This window comes from Schistocerca cancellata, chromosome 1 (assembly GCF_023864275.1).
Source record: "Schistocerca cancellata isolate TAMUIC-IGC-003103 chromosome 1, iqSchCanc2.1, whole genome shotgun sequence".
Classification (NCBI taxonomy): Eukaryota; Metazoa; Arthropoda; class Insecta; order Orthoptera; family Acrididae; genus Schistocerca; species Schistocerca cancellata.
The window spans coordinates 131,935,662-131,957,783 of record NC_064626.1 but is presented as its reverse complement, the minus strand read 5'-3'; the positions used below and the strand labels follow the sequence as shown (position 1 = coordinate 131,957,783).

The 22,122-nt window shown below is 41.1% G+C and overlaps 1 non-coding gene across 1 annotated transcript; it reads right to left on the bottom strand.

The window, feature by feature from the left end:
- Positions 1–7,003: 7,003 nt before the first annotated feature.
- Positions 7,004–7,078, bottom strand: Trnat-ugu (transfer RNA threonine (anticodon UGU)). The gene has a single exon. It is a non-coding gene; the product is annotated as a tRNA-Thr (tRNA).
- Between the last annotated feature and the right edge of the window lie 15,044 nt (positions 7,079–22,122).

Below are 22,122 nucleotides of genomic sequence, written 5' to 3'. Positions count from 1 at the left end.
GTGCTCAGAGCCATTTGAACCATTTTTTTTACCCCTTGTACGAGGGCAGTTCAATAAGTAATGCAACACATTTTTTTTCTCGGCCAATTTTGGTTGAAAAAACCGGAAATTTCTTGGGGAATATTTTCAAACATTCCCGCTTCGTCTCGTATAGTTTCATTGACTTCCGACAGGTGGCAGCGCTGTACGGAGCTGTTAAAATGGCGTCTGCAACGGATGTGCGTTGCAAACAACGGGCAGTGATCGAGTTTCTTTTGGCGGAAAATCAGGGCGTCTCAGATATTCATAGGCGCTTGCAGAATGTCTACGGTGATCTGGCAGTGGACAAAAGCACGGTGAGTCGTTGGGCAAAGCGTGTGTCATCATCGCCGCAAGGTCAAGCAAGACTGTCTGATCTCCCGCGTGCGGGCCGGCCGTGCACAGCTGTGACTCCTGCAATGGCGGAGCGTGCGAACACACTCGTTCGAGATGATCGACGGATCACCATCAAACAACTCAGTGCTCAACTTGACATCTCTGTTGGTAGTGCTGTCACAATTGTTCACCAGTTGGGATATTCAAAGGTTTGTTCCCGCTGGGTCCCTCGTTGTCTAACCGAACGTCATAAAGAGCAAAGGAGAACCATCTGTGCGGAATTGCTTACTCGTCATGCGGCTGAGGGTGACAATTTCTTGTCAAAGATTGTTACAGGCGATGAAACATGGGTTCATCACTTCGAACCTGAAACAAAACGGCAATCAATGGAATGGCGCCACACCCACTCCCCTACCAAGAAAAAGTTTAAAGCCATACCCTCAGCCGGTAAAGTCATGGTTACAGTCTTCTGGGACGCTGAAGGGGTTATTCTGTTCGATGTCCTTCCCCATGGTCAAACGATCAACTCTGAAGTGTATTGTGCTACTCTTCAGAAATTGAAGAAATGACTTCAGCGTGTTCGTAGGCACAAAAATCTGAACGAACTTCTCCTTCTTCATGACAACGCAAGTCCTCACACAAGTCTTCGCACCCGAGAGGAGCTCACAAAACTTCAGTGGACTGTTCTTCCTCATGCACCCTACAGTCCCGATCTCGCACCGTCGGATTTCCATATGTTTGGCCCAATGAAGGACGCAATCCGTGGGAGGCACTACGCGGATGATGAAGAAGTTATTGATACAGTACGACGTTGGCTCCGACATCGACCAGTGGAATGGTACCGTGCAGGCATACAGGCCCTCATTTCAAGGTGGCGTAAGGCCGTAGCATTGAATGGAGATTACGTTGAAAAATAGTGTTGTGTTGCTAAAAGATTGGGAAATAACCTGGTGTATTTCAATGCTGAATAAAACAACCCCTGTTTCAGAAAAAAAATGTGTTGCATTACTTATTGAACTGCCCTCGTAGTATCACGAAAATGTGAAACGTGTACTGGATGACGAAAACAAACATTTTCCTTACACAAGACACACCTGACAAAGAAACAATTGATGCTTTCAGGCATTTGACAGTTTTGTGTAGATAGAATTTGGATGAAGGATGCCGTGGCCGTTGTTCTGTATATTGTGCTGCGTACTGTAGATATTTGATAAAATTCGTAACATGTTCTCGTGTCTTTATCGTTGGTGTTTTAAGGCCTTTTCCAGAAGGAGTTTACAGAGTACTGAGGTTTAACAATACTGTTCTGCTGGTAAAGTGGAAAGAGCAATCGTCAATGTTATTGTTCTACAATTTCCTGAAAAATCCTCTATACTGTCGAGACATTTCTTTATTGAGGGGCTGAAATACTCTATTCTTAATCATATTAGCAGTCTTGTTGTCGTCTTCCTAAAGACAGAGGTGTCGCTTGTGACTCTACAAGCTGTTGGGGGTGATTACAGCGGCAGTTTCCCGCCGCAGAGCACGTGGCTGGCGGTTGCTATAGGCCGTGGCGAGGGGCTAGCGTCTACGCAGCCTTGGAAAAACCCAAGCGCTCGGCAGCGGCGCGTATGGCCATGCTTGCGCGCATGGAGAAATTTATATGCCAGAGAAAAATTGATAAAAACGGAACTAAGAGTGACACGGAGGTGCGACTCGGCACTCATGGACAAAAACATGTAAAGCTAAATTACCTAAACGCACCACAAAAAGTATATGCTAGTTTAAAAGTTGTTGTTGTCTAAAAGATTGTAAATGTGTGAAAGTTCAAAAGCTAATATCTCTGTAATGCTTTGGCCAGTTGATATAAACAGAGTGTCTACGGACGTGGCTAGTAGAGCTGCATCTAGCAATCATAGCCAATTTAGCATAGAATGAGAAGTCGGAATATGGGATTCGACTGAGAGAAACTGTGTCTTTCGTAATAAATAAATTTAAAGAGACGAAACTAGCGACAGCATTCTAAAGTTTAAAGAGGTAGATGAGTATTTAAGTATGTATTTTTATTTGTTTACTTATTTTTGGTATCAAAAATCAGGGAAAAGCAAAATCACGCCACAAGAACATTATTTGTGAAAAACGGTGACAGATACAGAAAATTGGAGTTTAAATTATTATTTCCCAGAAATTTTCCATATTTTTCAATGTACCATATACCTTTTTGTGTTTAGTTTTAGAATATTCTTAATTCTTTTTGTCAAATATCGTTCTGAGTCAGGCAGTCGTTTCGAGGGTGCATAGGGCGGCCTTCTTTCATGACAGGGAGTGGATTTTGAGCGACGCTAAGAGCCGGACGTGCTGCACATGTGGGGGAGGAGGGGACGGGGTGGTAGTTGGTAGGTAGCCACGATTGGAAGCGATTAAGTGTAGTGCAATATAGTGGTTCAGGACAGCAGACAACAGTGTATTTTGTGAACTGTGAACAGACTGTCGAATGCCGTGATCGCGACATATGAATTTTATTGTGAAGTGTTGTAACATCAGTTGCTAAAGGGCGCCCTTACGTAAAAGCCCCTCAGACTGCATTTTAAGTGTTTACTCAATATGCTGTAGAGTATTCGTCGCAAAATAGAAATAAACTACTTGTTCAAATTATAAATCAACGTGAGGAACTCAGTATCTTTCATATTTCACGCAATACTGCCTGTATTGTTTTTTTACATTTTATTTCAGCTTTAAAAATTGAGTTTACGACAGTTGTGAGCTGGCATCCTATGACGAAAAACGTAGCCAAACATTAAGACCAGTGTAACAAATATTTATATTTTCGTGACATAGCACGTGGGGGCGTCGAAACAAGCTATTTAAACTCCAGTAGTGCCCAGTAGCGTCACATACTCTGTTCAGGCCAAGAATCAAACAAGAACAATGAAAAATTTGTCTAGAACTTGTAATAAGACGTTTCAGATGTAAAATTGAAAATTATTCTTTCCAATTCTTCCAGAGGCTGCTACGTTGATGACAAGTTTTTGAAACGAAACACGTTATTTTTAAGTTTTCGCCCCTAATTTGCTTTGAAGTTCCTGAAAGCAAATGTAAAGCTGCGGAAACAGTAATCCGCTGTTAATTTGATCAGTGGCATTGTTGTATTTGAATGTGTCTTAACATACATCACCTGTCCAAGTAATCCATCTTTTTTTGTCTCAATATAATGAAGTGCGGTCCGTACGCAGTTCTTGCACGATACCTGACTGACTGGCCTCGTACACAGCATTTTACAGGACAAGAAGAAGCTCTGAATTTCTCTATAGTACTACTTATTAATGGCATCTGCTCTGCTCATTTACTTGAAGTAAACTTCGTAATTTTGCGGCTTTCTTTTCCGTTTAATTTTCTGCATCTGTTTCAACAAGGTCGAAAATGCCTGGAAATCAGTAATGTTTATTGCACTTCAGATAGCTTAATTTTGTAGATTTCCAGTGCACTGACTCTCACGTGCAGTTCTAAACCTGTCAGTTATTTAGAAAAGTTTTTATTGTATATCTCAAAAGCGAGTATCATTTTGGCACATATTTCGTATTCCGTGTAATCTTTCTTCCATGTATACAATTCGGGTCCAGATTTTACGAAACGAAACTGACTTTGCACGTAGCTTAACTTTAAGCGTTTTCTCCATCCTTCGTTTAACGAAAGAAATTACAGCCTTTTCATTGTCACTGAAAGCTTAGCTCTCCATATTTTCTTTGGGCTAGGAAAATACTATATTTTTGTTGTGGATTTTAATCAGCACTCCAGTCATCGTCCGAACCACAGTTCACGTAATCATCAGCGTTATTTTCTCTTTCTTATCATGTTTTTATGATTTTTAACGAAATGCCGATATCATTCGAATGAATATCCAAGAAGTCAACTACCGGTAAGTGGGTGGGTCTTCAGGAGAAGTAGGTAATTTCCATTGTGTACCACGTTCTTCATATTTTATCTTTGCCAAAGGAAAAATCATTGACTGGACATCGCATTAGTGTGAAAGTCTGAGACCTATACAACGAAAGAAGTTGTTAGCAAGCGCATTCGAAGAAACAAAAAGAAAATTAGTTCAGTTTCACCTTCATTGCTGACACCTGACGATACCGCAAAAGCAGCTGCTGATTATTATGGATATTAAACGAGCTGCAAACTCGAGCGAATCGTAACTGCGAACAACAGAGTCAGCGAAATTATCAACGTAATTAGAATTCGCTTCACAAATTACGATCACGTTGTGACGTTTTATCCATTTGCCGATGTGCTGTCATTCTGTGGTATGTCCCCGTCGTGTTCCGCATGTGCTATCTGCTACAGCTACGGCAGGAGTGTGCAATTCTCCAGCCATCGAGCGAACTATAAATTCGGCAAGTTTCAACGTTTCTTTTTCAAATATTTGCACCTTATCAGCTAAAATTTTGACAGTGCGCTTATTTTAGTGTATTCTCTGCGTGTGCAAATTTTCAGGTTTCTACATGTCGCACTGAACCATTCCCTTGTCTGTGTGGGTGAGACAACAACAGTAAAGAAATCGACAGCGGGTTGTGTCAAGTGTGCACAAAAACAATAGTAGAATTAACATTTGGGACAGAATGCAACAAAGATGGGAAAGCTGCAAGCAAAATAATGAAATAATTGCGTTTTACAAAGTGTGTGATATGATTTGCCAAAGTGGTATACTCAGTATTAGTTCTGTATCTTTAGTGTTGGTGCCGAGAAACGAAGTGAAAGACTATAATTTCCAACCGAAAATGAACAGTCGTGGGTTTCTTATTTCGCTTCATCATTTTTCACTAAACGTCACCACACAAGAAGCGACGCACTCAACGGGGCTCCACCGTCTTTAAGGTAAAACAGAAAACATCATTAGCACGTTCTGGAAACCGACGTTTCAAGCGCAGAATATAGGATTAAGTGTTCTGGTATAAATATTGCACGTCGCGGGCAATTTCGACAACATTTCCTTTGGAAATCAGGTTAGATTATACAGATTATACTTTTCCTACAAGCGTGCAGAAATGTGACGGGACATAGAGAGTGCTCGACTGAACAATTTGAGGCAGGAACCTTGGGTTTGGAGAAGTCGTAGGAGGATAGAAAGAGTTACATATGCTGATAATTTATCAGATAGCGTTGTCTGATTCAGGGAAACAACTACAGTATATGATGAATGAAGACGTTCTCCAAATAATGGCAAAGCAATGAAAGCTACTGAAAATAATAAGGATGACTGAAAATACAAAGAATGACAAAAACTTTTTGTCTCGGACATACACTGCGAATAAACTGCCAGCATCAAGAAATGAAATGATCGTACGGCATTGTTGGCTGGGAGACCCCATGCGGGGTGTTCGGCAGCCGAAGTTACAAGTCCTTTTTAGCTGACGCCACTTCGGCGACTTGCGAGTCAATGACGGTGAAATGATGATGAAAGTCACACAACACCAAGTCTTCTCGAGGCAGAGAAAATCCCTGACCCCACCGGGAATTGAAACCGGGACCCCGTGCGCGGGAAGCGATAACGCTACCGCAAGACCACGAGCTGCGGACTGAAGTCGCTGTAGAAGAGATTGCAGGGAAGTGAGGGAGAGGAAGAAGAAAACTTAAACTGGATGGCATTAAAAAACAACTGAGTGAAGAGGGGGCACAGGACATAGGAGAGTGGAGAGCGTCCAGTTCCTCCACGTCTAAGACATACGATTGCACAAGGTGGAACAAAATTCTTGCGGTCAGACACCACAGCGTAATTCCTCGTATAGTATAAAGTATAAAATTTTCTGTGAAAAGTTTTTGTCCTGCTCATATATTCGACTATAAATGGTCCGTGGAGGAATGTAATTTGGGAAACTAATCACATGTATGACACGTATCTTCATTCAGCGCTATGTAGCTGCGCTTCACTGTCAGTGTAGTGCGTATAGTTCGGTGTTAAAATACACTAGAAAGAGAGGTCAGCCCTGCATCTAAGTGTAATTTTTTTAAATTATGTTTTGCCTGATAAAACAGAGCATCGTAGATAGTCATAGTCGCTTGCAGAATATCTACAGACACTTGGCAGTGGGCAAATGCACTGTGAGTGTTTGGGCGAGGCATCTGCCATCATCGCAATAGGGTCGCGCAAACGTGTCCGCTCTCCCTCGTGCCGACTGGCCGCACACGGCTGTGACCCCTAAACTATTGGAATATGAGGACGCTCTCAGTCTAGGAAATCGATGGGTCACAATCGAACACCTCGCTGCTCAACTGAACGTCTCTGTTGGTAGCGCTCACACACTGGTCCGCCAGTCGGGGTACTCATAGGTGCGTGACTATTGCGTACCTCACCGTCTGACAGAAGACAATAAAGGACAGCGATGGAGCATCTGTGCAAAATAGTGGCAATATTTTGTCGAACCTCGTCACAGGCAATGTAACATATGTTCAACATTTCCAACTGGAAGCAAAACGGCAATCCATGAACTGGCGCCACACCACCTACTCCGAAGGAAAAGTTTAAAGGCGCACCCTCAGTCGGTAAAGTAATGCCAAAATGGCAACAGTCTTCTGAGACTCTGAAGAGATTATTCTGTTTGAAATTTGAATTATATTAATACCTTCAGCTGCTAACAGGCGTTGATATATATCAACGGGGACAAGTGAAAATGTGTGCCCCGACCAGGACTCGAACCCGGGATCTCCTGCTTACATGGCAGACGCTCTATCCATCTGAGCCACCCAGGGCACAGAACATAGTGTGACTGCAGGGACTATCTCGCGCACGCCTCCTGCGAGACCGATATTCTCACCTTGGATGTCCACACACTACATTAGTAGTGTACCACCCTAACACATTCATTACTCATGTAAGACAGTCTTACCAAGTCCCTTAATAGTTCGGGGTATATGTGTGCATCCGCACAGAAGAAGGAGGTCGTGGCCGGTGTAGCCAGAACTATATACTTATATGAATATGGTGTCTGTTCTTTCGGACATGTCCGAAAGAGCAGGCACCATATCCATATATGTATGTATTCTGTTTGATGTCCTCACTCATGGCGCAACGATAAGCTGCGGAGTGTATTGTGCTACCGTCAGGAAATTGGAGAAACGTATTCAGCGTGTTCATCGCCACATAAAGCAAACGAACTTTTCCTTCTTCGTGATAGCGGAAGACCTCACACAAGTCTGCACACCCCGAGAGGAGGTCTCGAAACTCCATTGGACTGCTCTTCCTCAACCACTCTACAGCCCGGATCCCCCACCTTCCGACTTCCGTCTGTTTGGTCCAATGAAGGATGCACTAAGCAGGAAGCAGTACGTAAATGACGGGGCAGTTAATACAGCAAGACTTCGGATCCGACCTCGACCAGTAGAATAGCACCATGCAGGCATAGAGACCTTCGCAGTAAATGACCTAAGGGTGTCGCATTAAAGGTTGAAAAACAAGATTCTGTAGAAAAATGAGTGGGGAATGATATGGTGTATTGGATTCCTCAATAAAACGAAGCTGCTTTCAGAAAAAAATGTGTTGCATTACTTGCTGAACGGCACTTGCATATGAAAATGAAGAACCAACATAGGAAGGCACGATCAGTCAGTAATCTGGACTGTTGACCCTGCAACTACTGAAGAAGCTGCCGCTCCTCTTCTAGGAACCATATGTTAGTTTGGGCTAATCACAGACACCCCTCCAACGTGGCTGCGCCTACTGCACGATGTCTGTATCGTTCAGAGGCACAAATCACCTCAACGGGCTCTGGTCCAACCTTCACCAAAGTTCTCTTAAGATGTCGTGTAGGAAGTGAAAATTGACATCCTTCAAACTTCCACTCCCTGGGACTGTGGATTGCCTGATATTCTGAGTATACGAAATGGCTTGTGTCGGAGTGTGGAAGGGAAGCGGCACCGGCCGCTTTTGGCTACCGGCAGATGGAACTCGGCCGCAGATTCCGCTGGCCCTCCGGAGGATAAGCGAGCAGGCGGGAGCGACGCCGGGATCCGTCCGTCACGGCTGGCATTCCTCGGCGGATCGGCTGCCTCTGAGCCGCATTCCGTTCCGGTCCCCTGCCGTCTACAATCGGCAAAGCCGGACTGCGGCCGTAGCAGCCCGGGATCGCTCCTCCTCTGTGAAGCCGGTGAGTCGAGAAACTGGCCTTGTGATTGTAAGCAAGCCAACTAAAGGGGGCCGCCATTCTAGAGCGAGAGTAAGGCCGCCAAATTCTGCCGTATACTTCAGGGAGAGTTAATTGTTATGGAACACGATATATATTTCGACTCTGTTTGACTTTTTTGTTTCTGATTCTTTCATCAGTTACACTTTTGCAGAAGTTGTGGGGGAGAGAATTGGGGGGGGGGGGGGGGTAGGCATGAGTGGCAGCGACTATTATGCTGAGCTTCAGCATTCGAACATAGCAGAGAGCCCAAGGAAAATGTTACAGATTCTTGGGCTGCTTCCTCTTCAGTTACGTCAAACATTCCACGTTTTAACCCCTCGGCTGGTGCCTTTCTCAAGATTCCTGCCATTCCCAGTTAGCTGAACACTAACAGCTAGCCAGAAATACCAGAATATCCTGAAGAAGATTCCAGACCAGTGGTGATAGCGTCGATTGTACGAGCAATTTGAAGAGGAGTATGACGCAGACCTTACCTTCAGTAACAGCAGACTTACAGACGCTTTTCGAAGTGTGACGATGTCGCCATTTCTAATATCCAGAACACCTAGTAACACTGTTTTAGCGCCGGCCGGTGTGGCCGAGCTGTTCTAGGCGCTTCAGTCTGGAACCGCGCGACCGCTACGGTCGCAGGTTCGAATCCTGCCTCTGGCTTGGATGTGTGTGATGTCCTTCGGTTAGTTAGATGTAAGTAGTTCAAAGTTCTGGGGGACTGATGGACTCAGTTGTTGAGTCCCATAGCACTCAGAGCAACTTGAACCACTGTTTTAGATGCACTGTCACTGCGTGCTCTTGATGTGCCCTACTTGAAATAACCTTAGGTCTTTACATTTTATGTTGCTTCTCTGAAAATGATTGAAGTGGAAAGCAAATAAAGCTACTTGGTACGGCAGACTGGGATATAACGAGGGATAGGGTCAGTCTCTTGCAGGGTCTTTCTGGAAATAAGTTGAATAAATCAATAAAGAACAACAAAATAGCACCCATGGGCATCAGAGTACACTTTCTCCAGCAATTCTTCCAGCTCTGATAGGCTTCCTGGAATACTATGACGGGAAATGCCCTCAGACATTTCCTTGGAGCGGCTTGCACATCTACCATCCCAAAATGACAGCCCATTAAGCTTTTCTTTTATCGAGGAAACGAAAGAGAGTTCGCTGGCGCCGGATCGGGACAGTGTGGTGGCTGGGAGAGCGTTGTCCCTCCGTACCTAGCCAGAAACTCGCTGACAACTAAGGCGGTATGAGTCGGCGCATTGTCGTAATGGATAGGCAGTTTCCAATGATCTCCTGCCTGACGTGTAGCACCCGGCTTCTGAGACCTCCAAGGACTTCAAAAAATGGTTCAAATGGCTCTGAGCACTATGGGACTCAACTGCTGTGGTCATAAGTCCCCTAGAACTTAGAACTACTTAAACCTAACTAACCTAAGGACATCACACACATCCATGCCCGAGGCAGGATTCGAACCTGCGACCGTGGCGGTCGTGCGGTTCCAGACTGTAGCGCCTTTAACCGCTCGGCCACTCCGGCAGGCCCTCCAAGGACTTCCAAGTAAAACTGTTTGTTGATAGTTTGTCCCTGTGGCACGATCTACGAGCAGACATTGCCTCTGGAATTAAACAATAATATAACAGTGAGCATTGCTTTTCCCTGGGATTTCATCATCCTTGCCTTTTGGGCTTGTTTAGTTAGCCATTGTAACCGTCTTGGAGACTGGTTTCCCTAACTTAACGCAATTTAATGGCATGTCACTGTTTAGTGAACTAGGCCATTTTGCTCTCCCGACGAATCACTCGAACACAGGCGCATTCTACGAGCGATCCGCAATGGGCAACGGTGAACCGGCAGCTGGCGAGGACTGGGTTGCCTTCCCATGACCCCCACCAACTTTTCCCCAACCACTGCATCCTTCCAGATTGGTAGGAGAAAACCATTCAGTTTATTTTTTGGACCCACCCTGCAACTGGAAAAGCGTTTCGCCATCCTCGCACAGTTGCACCTTTCCGTCGCCAGATGTGGGGATTTTGTGTTAACTGTTTCTGTTGAGTGTAGGTGACTGTAATAGGTGTGCATCTATATATACAGTGTGGTGTCGTGTTTGTGTTGTATAAATATGAGTTGTGGGAGAGAGTGGAACCTTGTGCCAGTGCGCTACCTACTAGCTCAGATAGTACCGAAGAAGCCGCCGACCTTTAACGTTCCATTCCGTGGCTGGTTCAGCATCAACAGTGTTGTATATTCTCGCACCATGAAAAACAGTGCAGAGGATCGGACTTTAACCCACAACACTGGCCCAATGTCCAGCGATCTAGTGATACAGGCTACCACCTCTCCTCCCTTTGCAAACCAAATATTGCTAAAATTCGAACCCAGTATTCTCCGAGTCGAGCACCATTCGAGATACTCATGTATTTAGGGGTAATGATACAGACTCTGATGATTTTCTATTTACTTCAGAGATTGAAAGATGGGCAAACTGTGGGAAACAAATAAATATAAAGAAAACCCAAAGCCAAAACTTAAAAGTTCACCTTCTATAGGAAGAAATCACAAGGAATTTATATCAACAAAGCCTCATATGCAAACTAAAAATGGTTGATACTAAAGTCAACATTGAAGAAGAATGCAAAAGACTGAAAACAGCAATATTGAAAATAGCTAATGACATACTACTGAAAAGTAAAGAAATCAAGGCAAAGGAAGGGTCTGAAAATATAGAACACAGAAGTAGCCAATTTATTGAAGAAAAAACAAAATGGTTATAACGTCTATGTATGAACACAAACGAATGTTTCCTGGGAAATACTGAACATGAACAGGAAAGAAATATTCAAAAAATATGATGATGAATGATAGGAGGGGTTCATTATTGAAGTTAAACGTGACATTATTGGAAGATTGAATATAGTGTTTAAACTTAAGAAACATTAGAATAGAAAGTAGAAAGATACTGCAAACTTTACTATAATAACAAAAAATCAGTCGATGCCATGTTACAGAAAATTATGGTAAAATGTATTGAAGAAAGTTATGTTACAAAAGCTGATAATAGCACTGCAGATTAAATAGATGTAAAATAATTAAAATCACCCCTTAAGTACAACAACAAATAGAAAAGCTACTGGTATAGGTGTAATTAGTGCTGAATCAATCAAATATTATGGAATCATTCCAAAATTTGTTTTCTCCATTTTTAAAACATGTACTGGATGAACTGTTCCATATTTGAAGAATCGAACACATCTAAAATTTATTTTATATTTCAATAAGGCAAATTATAGATGAATAAGTTTACTATAAATAGGATATAAAATTTATATGAAAATTCCTTATCAAAGAATGAAAAGTATTGCAGACGCAATAATTTCAGAACAGTCAACCTTCAGGAAGGGATTTTTGTATAATGGTAACATATTTATAAGTCAAACTATTGAAACAATCAGAATTTGGCTTAGAAATTCATGTAGCATTTATTGATTTCGAGATAGCCATTCATGAGGTAGAGAAACCCTTGTCTGGAAAATATAAAAATTAAACATTTTCATAAAGACTTTATTAACTGCATAAAGAGCCTATATGTAAATATGAAAATAACTATAAGTTCAAGTTCAAGAAAATTAGATGATATTTTAATAAATATAAAGTGCTCAATAAGGGGTAGCCTATCAGAGACCTTATTTAATTTATGTTTTAATGATCCAGTTATGAAGTGGAACTGTAAAATACAGTTAGGGATTACAGTAGAATGTAGCATACCATTAAATACACTACTATATACTGATGGCCAGATAATTATACAGCAAACAAAAGATAATTCAGAAAGAGCAGTACATAGATTGAGCCAAAACATAATAGACTGCAATTTAACTATATCTGCAAATAAGAGAAGGACAATGGTTTCTAAAGGGAAGAAACCAGTCTGATTGAGAATAATAATAAATGAGGAAATTTTAGATCAATTATCACACTTCAGTTACCTATGACATGATATTAGGCTAACAACGTCAAAGAATTGGAGGAGGTTCATAAATTTCAAGCAGTCTGAGGAATTATTGGAAGAACTTTGAGAAGAAAAACAAGAAAGAAAACAAAAATAAAATTCTATAAAGTCATGGCTTTACCTGCTCTTGGATATGGTCTTGAATCATGGACAATAACAAATAAAGAAAAACTATGTATACAGGCAGCAGACATTAAGTTCATGAAACAAAAAATTAAATTTAAAAATCTTTTAAGTTAGAAACAAAATTGAAGAGAATAGAATGAAATACAAGGGTCACATTGACAGAATTTTAGAAAACAGTTTACCAAAAAATAATGAATTGTGAACCAACTGGAAGGAGAGAACAGGTATACATTTTAAGAGGTGGATGGATGATAGAGAATGGAATAGGAAACTGTAGTACTTAACCCTTGGAAGGATTGATGATGATGGTTTACTGGAGTGAAAGCAAAAGTCTGTAGAAATTTCACAGTGGATTATTGTCTGAATATGAATAGCTAAACGTAGAGTACAAAATGTACAAATAGAATATTAAATTTACCAGCCTGTGTACTAGTTTTGTAAATAGTATTTGAATACTTGAAAGTAATCATGATAATTCAGAAAAATTGAGCGATTTGACAGAAAATGATTATCCGAATTTTGATAGCCAAATGAAGAATGAGAAATGGAAAAGTGGGGTATCAAGTTGAAGAGTGAGAGGTCTAGTTTTGCAAAACGATATTTAATTGCTTGGAAGTTATCAAGACAATAAAGGAAAACTTAATTAGTGACCTGCAGAAAAAAATTTTGTCCAAATTTTCATAGCCAAATGAAAAGAGGGAACTCGGAATGTGGAACATCAAATTGGCCAGAATGAGGTTTACATATTTAAAAAAATGTTTATTGATTGTAAGTGATCATGGTAATTAAAGACTCCTCATTAGTGATTTAAGGAAAAACTGAAATATATCGCAAACAGCTGCTGTTAGCTGTATGTTTGAAACCCCAATAAGTTTAACTCTTCTAACAGAGATATTTTGCCTATATAAAGTTTTGTTGGTGTAGAAATTGTGGAATTCTTTCTTTCATGCTTAAAAACTAAAATGAATATCAAATTACAGCATAAATTGAAACTTCTCTTCTTTCTATTGCTCTAAATGCTGTTAACAATAGCGGAATGTTAATCTGTATTTAAATGTATTACATTTAATGCTTTCTGAACACTACATGAAAATAAACAAATGAACAAAAACATTTGATGAAAAATATATCAAATATTTTGTGAAATAATTGGTATGAACATACGAAGTAAACTGGATTGGAGAAACGTTGGGCATACCTCACGTGCTGTACACTATTTAGAGCGTCATCCAAAGGCGTATCAAATGTTTCTAGAATCTACCTTAATTTTTACTTTGAACCCAATCATTTCGGAAAATATTTGAACTATTTTTTTTTACCTATTTATCTGAAGTGGTAGCTTGATAAAGGTAGCTTCAAGAATTTGTATTGCGTCACCTGGACACCAGACTCCTGTTTTTACCTCATGGAAAGATTACTGGTGCCACTGATGAGCATTTTGAAAACACTAACGCCAATTTCACCAATATCTGTTAACTCAATCATGCTTCTTCGAAAGAAAGAAGCATGTCAGGACCGGTCCCTCCATCATGCAGGGCATCTTTTCAAGTCTGCTCAGAAAATCCAACACGTCACGCAGCACTCCAACCGATCAATTGCCCGGAGCGTCACACGAAATTCCAAGACCGCTTAGGGGTTATTGATTCCTGCAGAACGCTGGTGGCAGCGCATGTGGACAGCGAAAGGAATAAGATTTCTCCTTCATCTGATCTGTGCCCAAACTCTAGGGTTCCTCATTGGTGCATACTGCAGTTCATTTTCTTGGAATGAATGAAGTCACACGCCATTTTTGTGTGGTCTTCGAAAGCCGATCATTAAAACTTTACTAGATATTCATTTTACGCGTGTTCTTGTAATGTAACACACGATTTTCCTCCCGAGAATGCCACGTGGAATGATAAGCACGTGGTTTACCGCACAATGCCGGAAACAAAGAATGAGCCGACAGTGAGTACTGGATATGAATTCAGGTGACAGATTCGAGACCTTTTGGCGAAGAAGAAACAGCTGTTCTATCCGTTATTTACATATCGACTTTATTTCGAAGTACCTAAAGATTCAACCTCGAATTAAGGCACTCAAATAATTACAGAAACGAAAGAAATCTTTTAATAATAATTTCCTACGTACGAGGAATTGATATCTATGAATAGGTCTCGGCTGCCGTTATTTTGAGTGAGAGTGTTCGAAACTCGGTGGCTGTTAAAAATATTCAAGTATACACGGAGCGTCTGCTTCGTCTTGAGACATGTACTAACACAGAACATCACGCCGTCCCAACGGGCACGGCTACACCAAGATAGGAAACTTCTGAGGCAAGTGGAAGTGGCCAGATCTATGGCACGGCAGGCGACAGCTAACCGGTTGACCATCCAGCAAACTGGCACAGGAACTACTTTCTTCAGCCGGAGACACGCTAGTGTGAGGTGCATCGGCCCATTCAGGAACGTCTTCGTGGGAAGCCCACTAGCTGCCATCTCGCCCGCAAAGCCCTTTTGTCCACACGTACGCTCCGCCATGTGACGGTAGAGCTTAACCGTTCTTGACTTTTGCCACAATCTAATGATGCTCGGATTCAATCGCCGTTTCAGTCGTTTGGCTCTCGCGATTATTTCGCGATACTACGGGAGAGCAGTAGTGCCAACCATGCGGTAGGGTTCACCGAATTCTTCCACTCCCCTTTTGTAGCCGAAGCCTGGTTCTCCTGTTCCAGTATTCTCTCTCTAGGGTGCTATCGGTTAAATTTGTGTAGGTATTTCTATATTTCGTTCTGGCAATATCTCTGTATCAGTGGAGGCTGCCGTCCATTATGGGTACGTTGTATTGTGCTGATTTCAGAACATGTTTCGTTGTGTTTTTTTCTAAATAATTTATTTGTATTGCGATTGATACCATTTTCCCGCAGTATGCATTCAAATCACTGGCTCCCTGCAAGTAGGGTCATAGTCTATGCCTTCTCACTGTCTGATACTGGTGAAAGTGACTAATTCGTTTTTGTTGTATGGTAATATGTAGTTATGTTTAGTGATATTTTTTCTGCGTGGTGGTGTGAGGTTGAACTCGTGAGTAGAGAAACAGTTCAGCTGGTATTTATGTTCGTAAGTAATCTCTTAATTCTTGAAAAGTGGTCAGCAATGCAAAAGTTAATCAGACATGCAACATTAAACTGTGTACCACAAAGCTCACGGCGAGAGGAGAGCCATTTTTTTTTAAGTTGAAGAAAACTGTACTGTTAGCAATAATAAGAGCAAAGAGAAAAAAATAAAATATAAATAACTACCAGAAACATTCTGCTTGGAAAATGTGTCAATTTTCACATTTTAACTGTATCACACTTACATTATAAATGGCCTAACTGTTTGTGCAGTGAATAAATGCAGTGGTGCGGCGGCTGCTGCTATGCTAGTTAAAAAATAAAATTCCGAACTGCTAGCAACGCGATATGCAATGCGTGCTTTAAACTACAGAGTCATCGAAAAACTTTTGTGCTAATAAATCTCATTATTGCAATGATCATTATCAATTAAAGTTCTGTTACTGAGAAGCTCGGAAAAGCAAATTTTTATATGTGGAATCTGAAACAAAGAGATGAATGCTGATTGATGGAAAAGCAACAAAGTAACTGTATTAACCAAACTTTACATCACCGAGATAAAATATTTTAACACTTGAAATACTAAAAATTCACTTTACGTTAATAGTGGAAAAACTGAACAAATTCTCTCTTTCTTACAAACACGTATGCTATCCATCTTTGAAGAAAAATCAGTAAATCGCACATTGTTATCATAAAAATCTCCAATTCTAAATCCCTGAGCTAATTGATTACTACGCTTGGCTGTCTTGACAAACGCGCTATTACTGTACCTTTTGAAGTCTTCTAGATGATTTACAAAATATATGTCCGAAAAAGAAACATGATATATGAAAATTATTACCAGCATGCAGCACAGCCTAAACACATCTTTCTCCATCACAAGATACAACTCGATTGCTCCTCTCTCTCTCCAAGACTGCACTCCACTCACAAGGAAAGATTCCTCTAACAGTGTCTCAAAGCGCAACCTCTTTGGCAGAGATGTTGCCCGCTTATTACTCAGATGCTATAAAGCTCAACTTTTGCGCGTGACATCAAAAATATTACCAAAATTACAATTTTCGTTATAAAACAAATCCCTTACACTGGGTGGAATAATACCGTAAGATCCAGAGTCCAATATTTATCTCGCCCTCCAACTAGGGGAAAGCTCTTTTCTTTCAGGCTACCTGGGATAGGAAAATTGAAGCAGTCAGTTAAGGTGTGGTAACACTTTTTGAGTCGTTAAACTTTTTCAAAGACATTCTGCATCCTAGTTAGCGACTGCTAAGCGTATTACAGCGTCTGGCTGATAAAGTGAAGGTATGTCCGTTGGCGATCCATTGGAGGGATCATGAGCTGGTCAACAGGATCCCACGACAGAGTCGCGTACCAACACGTCCCCTTCGACAAGAGGCAAAGCAGTTAGTCTGCTACTATCTCCAGCTTTCTAGAGGCCCTTGCTGAGCTGATGTATGGATATTGGTGTTTGAGTTGATGTTGTTTCCCGATGCCCATTCTTGTGCTATGAACTACGAGGGTCACGGTGATACTGCGGAATGCTCGTAGAGCTTAGTGTAATTTTTTGTTTGCAACGCTTTGAGATCTATAGCTGTACCTTTAGTTGTGTCCAGACTTAACTCACGTCGTTCAAAGAGATAGATCATGCCCACGCTCGTAGCACAATATCAGTATTTCACTTATCTATCTGTGATGTTAGCGTACTGACTTCATTATCTTACGATTGATTTAACATTGCTCAAAGTATTCTAGTGTGTACGGCGCTCTCTTTTATTTTGATTTTCACATATCATGGAACTATATACCAAGTGGTCCAAAATAGGACAAGTGCCATTCTTTACTGAATTTCTTACTAATAATCACGAGTATCAGGTTGTTCGTGGACAGACGTTGTTGGCTAACATTGTGAGGTTGTATATTGCCATAACACATAATCTCGCTACAAGGCAGGTCCGCTTACCCTTCTAAATCATGTTAGGATACAACCAGGACTAATCGCTTTTATGTCGTCTCGTTGTCTCTGTAGAGCTTGTAATGGTCGCCTGGTCGTAGATATTGCTAATTGCTATAATCGCACTATTTCACTCCCATTTACGGAGCTTGTTAGCACTTGATGTTAGGTTGGCGCCATTACAATGCATTGTAGTAATCACTGCTGCTTGCTGGATCGCTGCTGTGTCTCGATGTTGATGCTGGCTCTAAATCTGGTTGTCTAGGGTTAAAAAAATGAGGTCCCGTGTTTTTTATGTGCTTTTGATGATAAAGAATGAACGAAACCAACAAATATGTAAACTTCAAATATTTATTTCTCTGGTGGCCATCTTAATTCCACTGTCCACCAAAGACTATGACACAACACAACTTCCTTTACATGTTCTTTGCATTGTTTATCCACCTCAAACAATAACACACAAACACACTGTACCAAAGTGACATTCCGACTGCCTCTCGACCCTTCTTGCTGCTCGTATTTATAACATTGTCAAAGAACTACTAAAAAGAGATATAGTTTCCAAGTCACATGTACATCTGTTATCATAATTTGTGCAGAAAAGTTATTAATTTGCATCGAGTGACATAATTTAACATGTTATTAAAATGACAGACAGATTTGTTGACTTGACAGAATAATTCTTTGTTACAAAAAGTCCGTTTTCTAGAAGTTTGTCAATTGACTTCTCTAATTTGCATAAATAAGTAATTAACATGAATTATTAAGAAATACATTGGTTTTCGTCTAAAACAGGATTGATTTCGTGAATACTAAGTGAAACCGCTCCTAGTGAACAAATAGGTTTCACTGGGTGATTTTTATTTAAGGAGATCCAAAATACCTAAGTTGTACACTATTTTTCGTACTTCATATTAATTATTTAAGATGAACTCAGTGTTTTTACATGATGACATTTGCTGTATCAGTGATCAAGTGATATTAACTTTTGTGTGGGTTAGTTATTCAGTATAATTTAATGGGTTGACTGTTTATGGAGACATGTTATGCAATCATTGTTACCATACACAATAACTTTTCTATAATCATAAATACTCGTTAAGCTGGTTGAATTTGGAGGGTATCGCATGCTTCGGTACAGTAAAGCCTTTAATATGTTTCGTTACAACCTGTACCATGGGAAGCATAGAGAGGATGTTGTTTGGTGACCGGTATCCTCTTTCTATAACACGAACTGCACGCATATATAAACTGGATCCTTTATTCATAAAGACAGAAAGTTACTTACCTACAGCTAATCGTTGTGGTACAAGCTCTCTGTATAGTCCACTTTAGCCTCACTGCTGGTGAAGTAGAAAGTCTGCTATGTACACATTTTTGGTTGCTATGTGCTGCCTGTCTCTTGAGTTGGTGGCGTAGCTAACTGCTACTGCGATTCCCGTTAGGCTGCGACTGATGACACCGGAACTTCTCGGTGCGACAGATTCGAACAGACTCGAACTAACTGGCCCCTGCGGTCTGCGGCGATGCTAAATCTGGTGGCGGCCGAGAGGGCGTCGGCGGCGATTCTCCCGCGAGTCTGTTTTTTGCCTCTGTCGATCTTCTCGCAACCTCTATGCTGCACTGTGTGTTGGAGCCAGCTTACGCCAGCACAGTCGCAATCTTAGATTCTTTCAAATATTCGTTCATGCCTCTTTTTCTTTCACATTACGCAGCAGAAGCATCTCCTACTCTCGAATATATTAACTAAGCTATTCAATACATTGCATTAAAAGGTCGCATTTTCAGAACCTTTTATTGACATATTTTACGTTCATAGTTTACTTCAGAGACGAAAGTAGGAGAATTTTCCCTCTTTCAAAAAACACGTGATAACTTCACTGCAAGTTTGGATGGCTGTTGCACAGAGCAATACACATAAGTAACGACGCTGAGTTCTTCTGCAGATGTCGTCTTAACTTGTATAATATCTGGTAGTACCATGATGTAATCATTGATACGTTAGCGATTTCAGTAGATCCTGTTTTATCGTTTGTCTCTTTCACAGACAACAAGTGCTTTCTGGAGTTCCTAAACTGTAATGTGAAACTAGACGCTGTCAGTTTTTTCACATAGGTATCTGATCAAAACGTCTCTTTAAAATCTTCCATATAGCTTGCAGATCGAAATGTCACTTGTGTGACTTCCCCAGGTACATTGCTGTAATATGTCTGTAATGAACTGAACTCTTAAATGAATAGCTGAAGTGTTATTAGTCACTGTCGTTGAATTGTGAGGTTATTCATGGTGACCGGATTTGCACATAAAAAAAATTGTAAAGATACCTGATCAATGTAGGATTAAGAAGCACAGCTATGCTTGCACGTCACGGTAATGACTTAATGGAGCACGAAACTCACGAATGTGACACAGGCAGCAATGTGGTGTTACAAAGTACGCTCCATTTACGCTTACACTGTTGTTGTTGTTGTTGTTGTCTTCAGTCCTGAGACTGGTTTGATGCAGCTCTCCATGCTACTCTATCCTGTGCAAGCTTCTTCATCTCCCAGTACTTACTGCAACCTACATCCTTCTGAATCTGCTTAGTGTATTCATCTCTTGGTCTCCATCTACGATTTTTACCCTCCACGCTGCCCTCCAATGCTAAATTTGTGATCCCTTGATGCCTCATAACATGTCCTACCAACTGGTCTCTTCTTCTTGTCAAGTTATGCCACAAACTCCTCTTCTTCGCAATTCTATTCAATACCTCTTCATTAGTTATGTGATCTACCCAAAAAATTTTCAGTATTTTTCTGTAGCACCACATTTCAAAAGCTTCTGTTTCCTTGTCCAAACTATTTATCGTCCACGTTTCACTTCCATAAATGGCTACACTCCATACAAGTACTTTCAGAAACGATTTCCTGACACTTAAATCTATACTCGATGTTAACAAATTTCTCTTTCCTTGCCATTGCCAGTCTACATTTTATATCCTCTCTACTTCGACCATCATCAGTTATTTTGCTCCCCAAATAGCAAAACTCCTTTACTACTTTAAGTGTCTCATTTCCTTATCTAATTCCCTCAGCATCACCCGACTTAATTCGACTACATTCCATTACCCTCGTTTTGCTTTTTTGATGTTCATCTTATATCCTCCTTTCAAGACACTGACCATTCCGTTCAACTGCTCTTCCAAGTCCTTTGCTGTCTCTGACAGAATTACAATCTCATCGGCGAACCTCAACGTTTTTATTTCTTTTCCATGGATTTTAATACCTACTCCGAATTTCTCTTTTATTTCCTTTACTGCTTGCTCAATATACAGATTGAACAACATCGGGGAGAGACTACAACCCTGTCTCCCACCCTTCTCAACCGCTGCTTCCCTTTCATGCCCCTCGACTCCTATAACTGCCATCTGGTTTCTGTACAAATTGTACATAGCCTTTAGCTCCCTGTATTTTACCCCTGCCACCTTCAAAATTTGAAAGAGAGTATTCCAGTTAACATTGTCAAAAGCTTTCCCTAATTCTACAAATGCTAGAAATGTAGGTTTGCCTTTCTTTAATCTATTTTCTAAGGTAAGTCGTAGGGTCAGTATTGCCTCACGTGTTCCAACATTTCTGTGGAATCCAAACTGCTCTTCGCCGAAGTCGGCTTCTACCAGTTTTTCCATTCGTCTGTAAAGAATACGCGTTAGTATTTTGCAGCTGTGACTTATTAAACTGATAGTTCGGTAATTTTCACATCTGTCAACACCTGCTTTCTTTGGGATTGGAATTATTATATTCTTCTAGAAGCCTGAGTGTATTTCGCCTGTCTCACACACCTTGCTCAGCAGATGGTAGAGTTTTGTCAGGACTGGCTCTCCCAAGGCCGTCAGTAGTTCCAATGGAATGTTGTCTACTCCCGGGGCCTTGTTTCGACTCAGGTGTTTCAGTGTTCTGTCAAACTCTTCACGCAGTATCGTACCTCCCATTTCATCTTCATCTACATCCTCTTCCATTTCCATGATATTGTCCTCAAGTACATCGCCCTTGTATAGACCCTCTATATACTCCTCCCACCTTTATGCTTTACTTTCTTTGCTTAGAACTGGGTTTCCATCTGAGCGCTTGATATTCATACAAGTGGCTCTCTTTTCTCCAAAGGTCTCTCTAATTTTCCTGTAGGCAGTATCTATCTTACCCCTAGTGAGATAAGTCTCTACATCCTTACACTACCTAATGAAAAATATGTCTTAGTGTACATTAATATGCGGCTCGTTCTTCCTCCGCCTTTATGACGGCTTTAATTCTCCGGACACATTCGTTTTGGAGTCTCAATGTTAGGGTATGGCAAACCATTTCCTCAAGAGCCGAAAGCACCAAGAGAATGATGTTTGACGCTATAGCCTGGAGCGTTGTAGCCCAGAAGTGTTGCACTGCCTTCATTTCGGGGCTCTGCGCAGA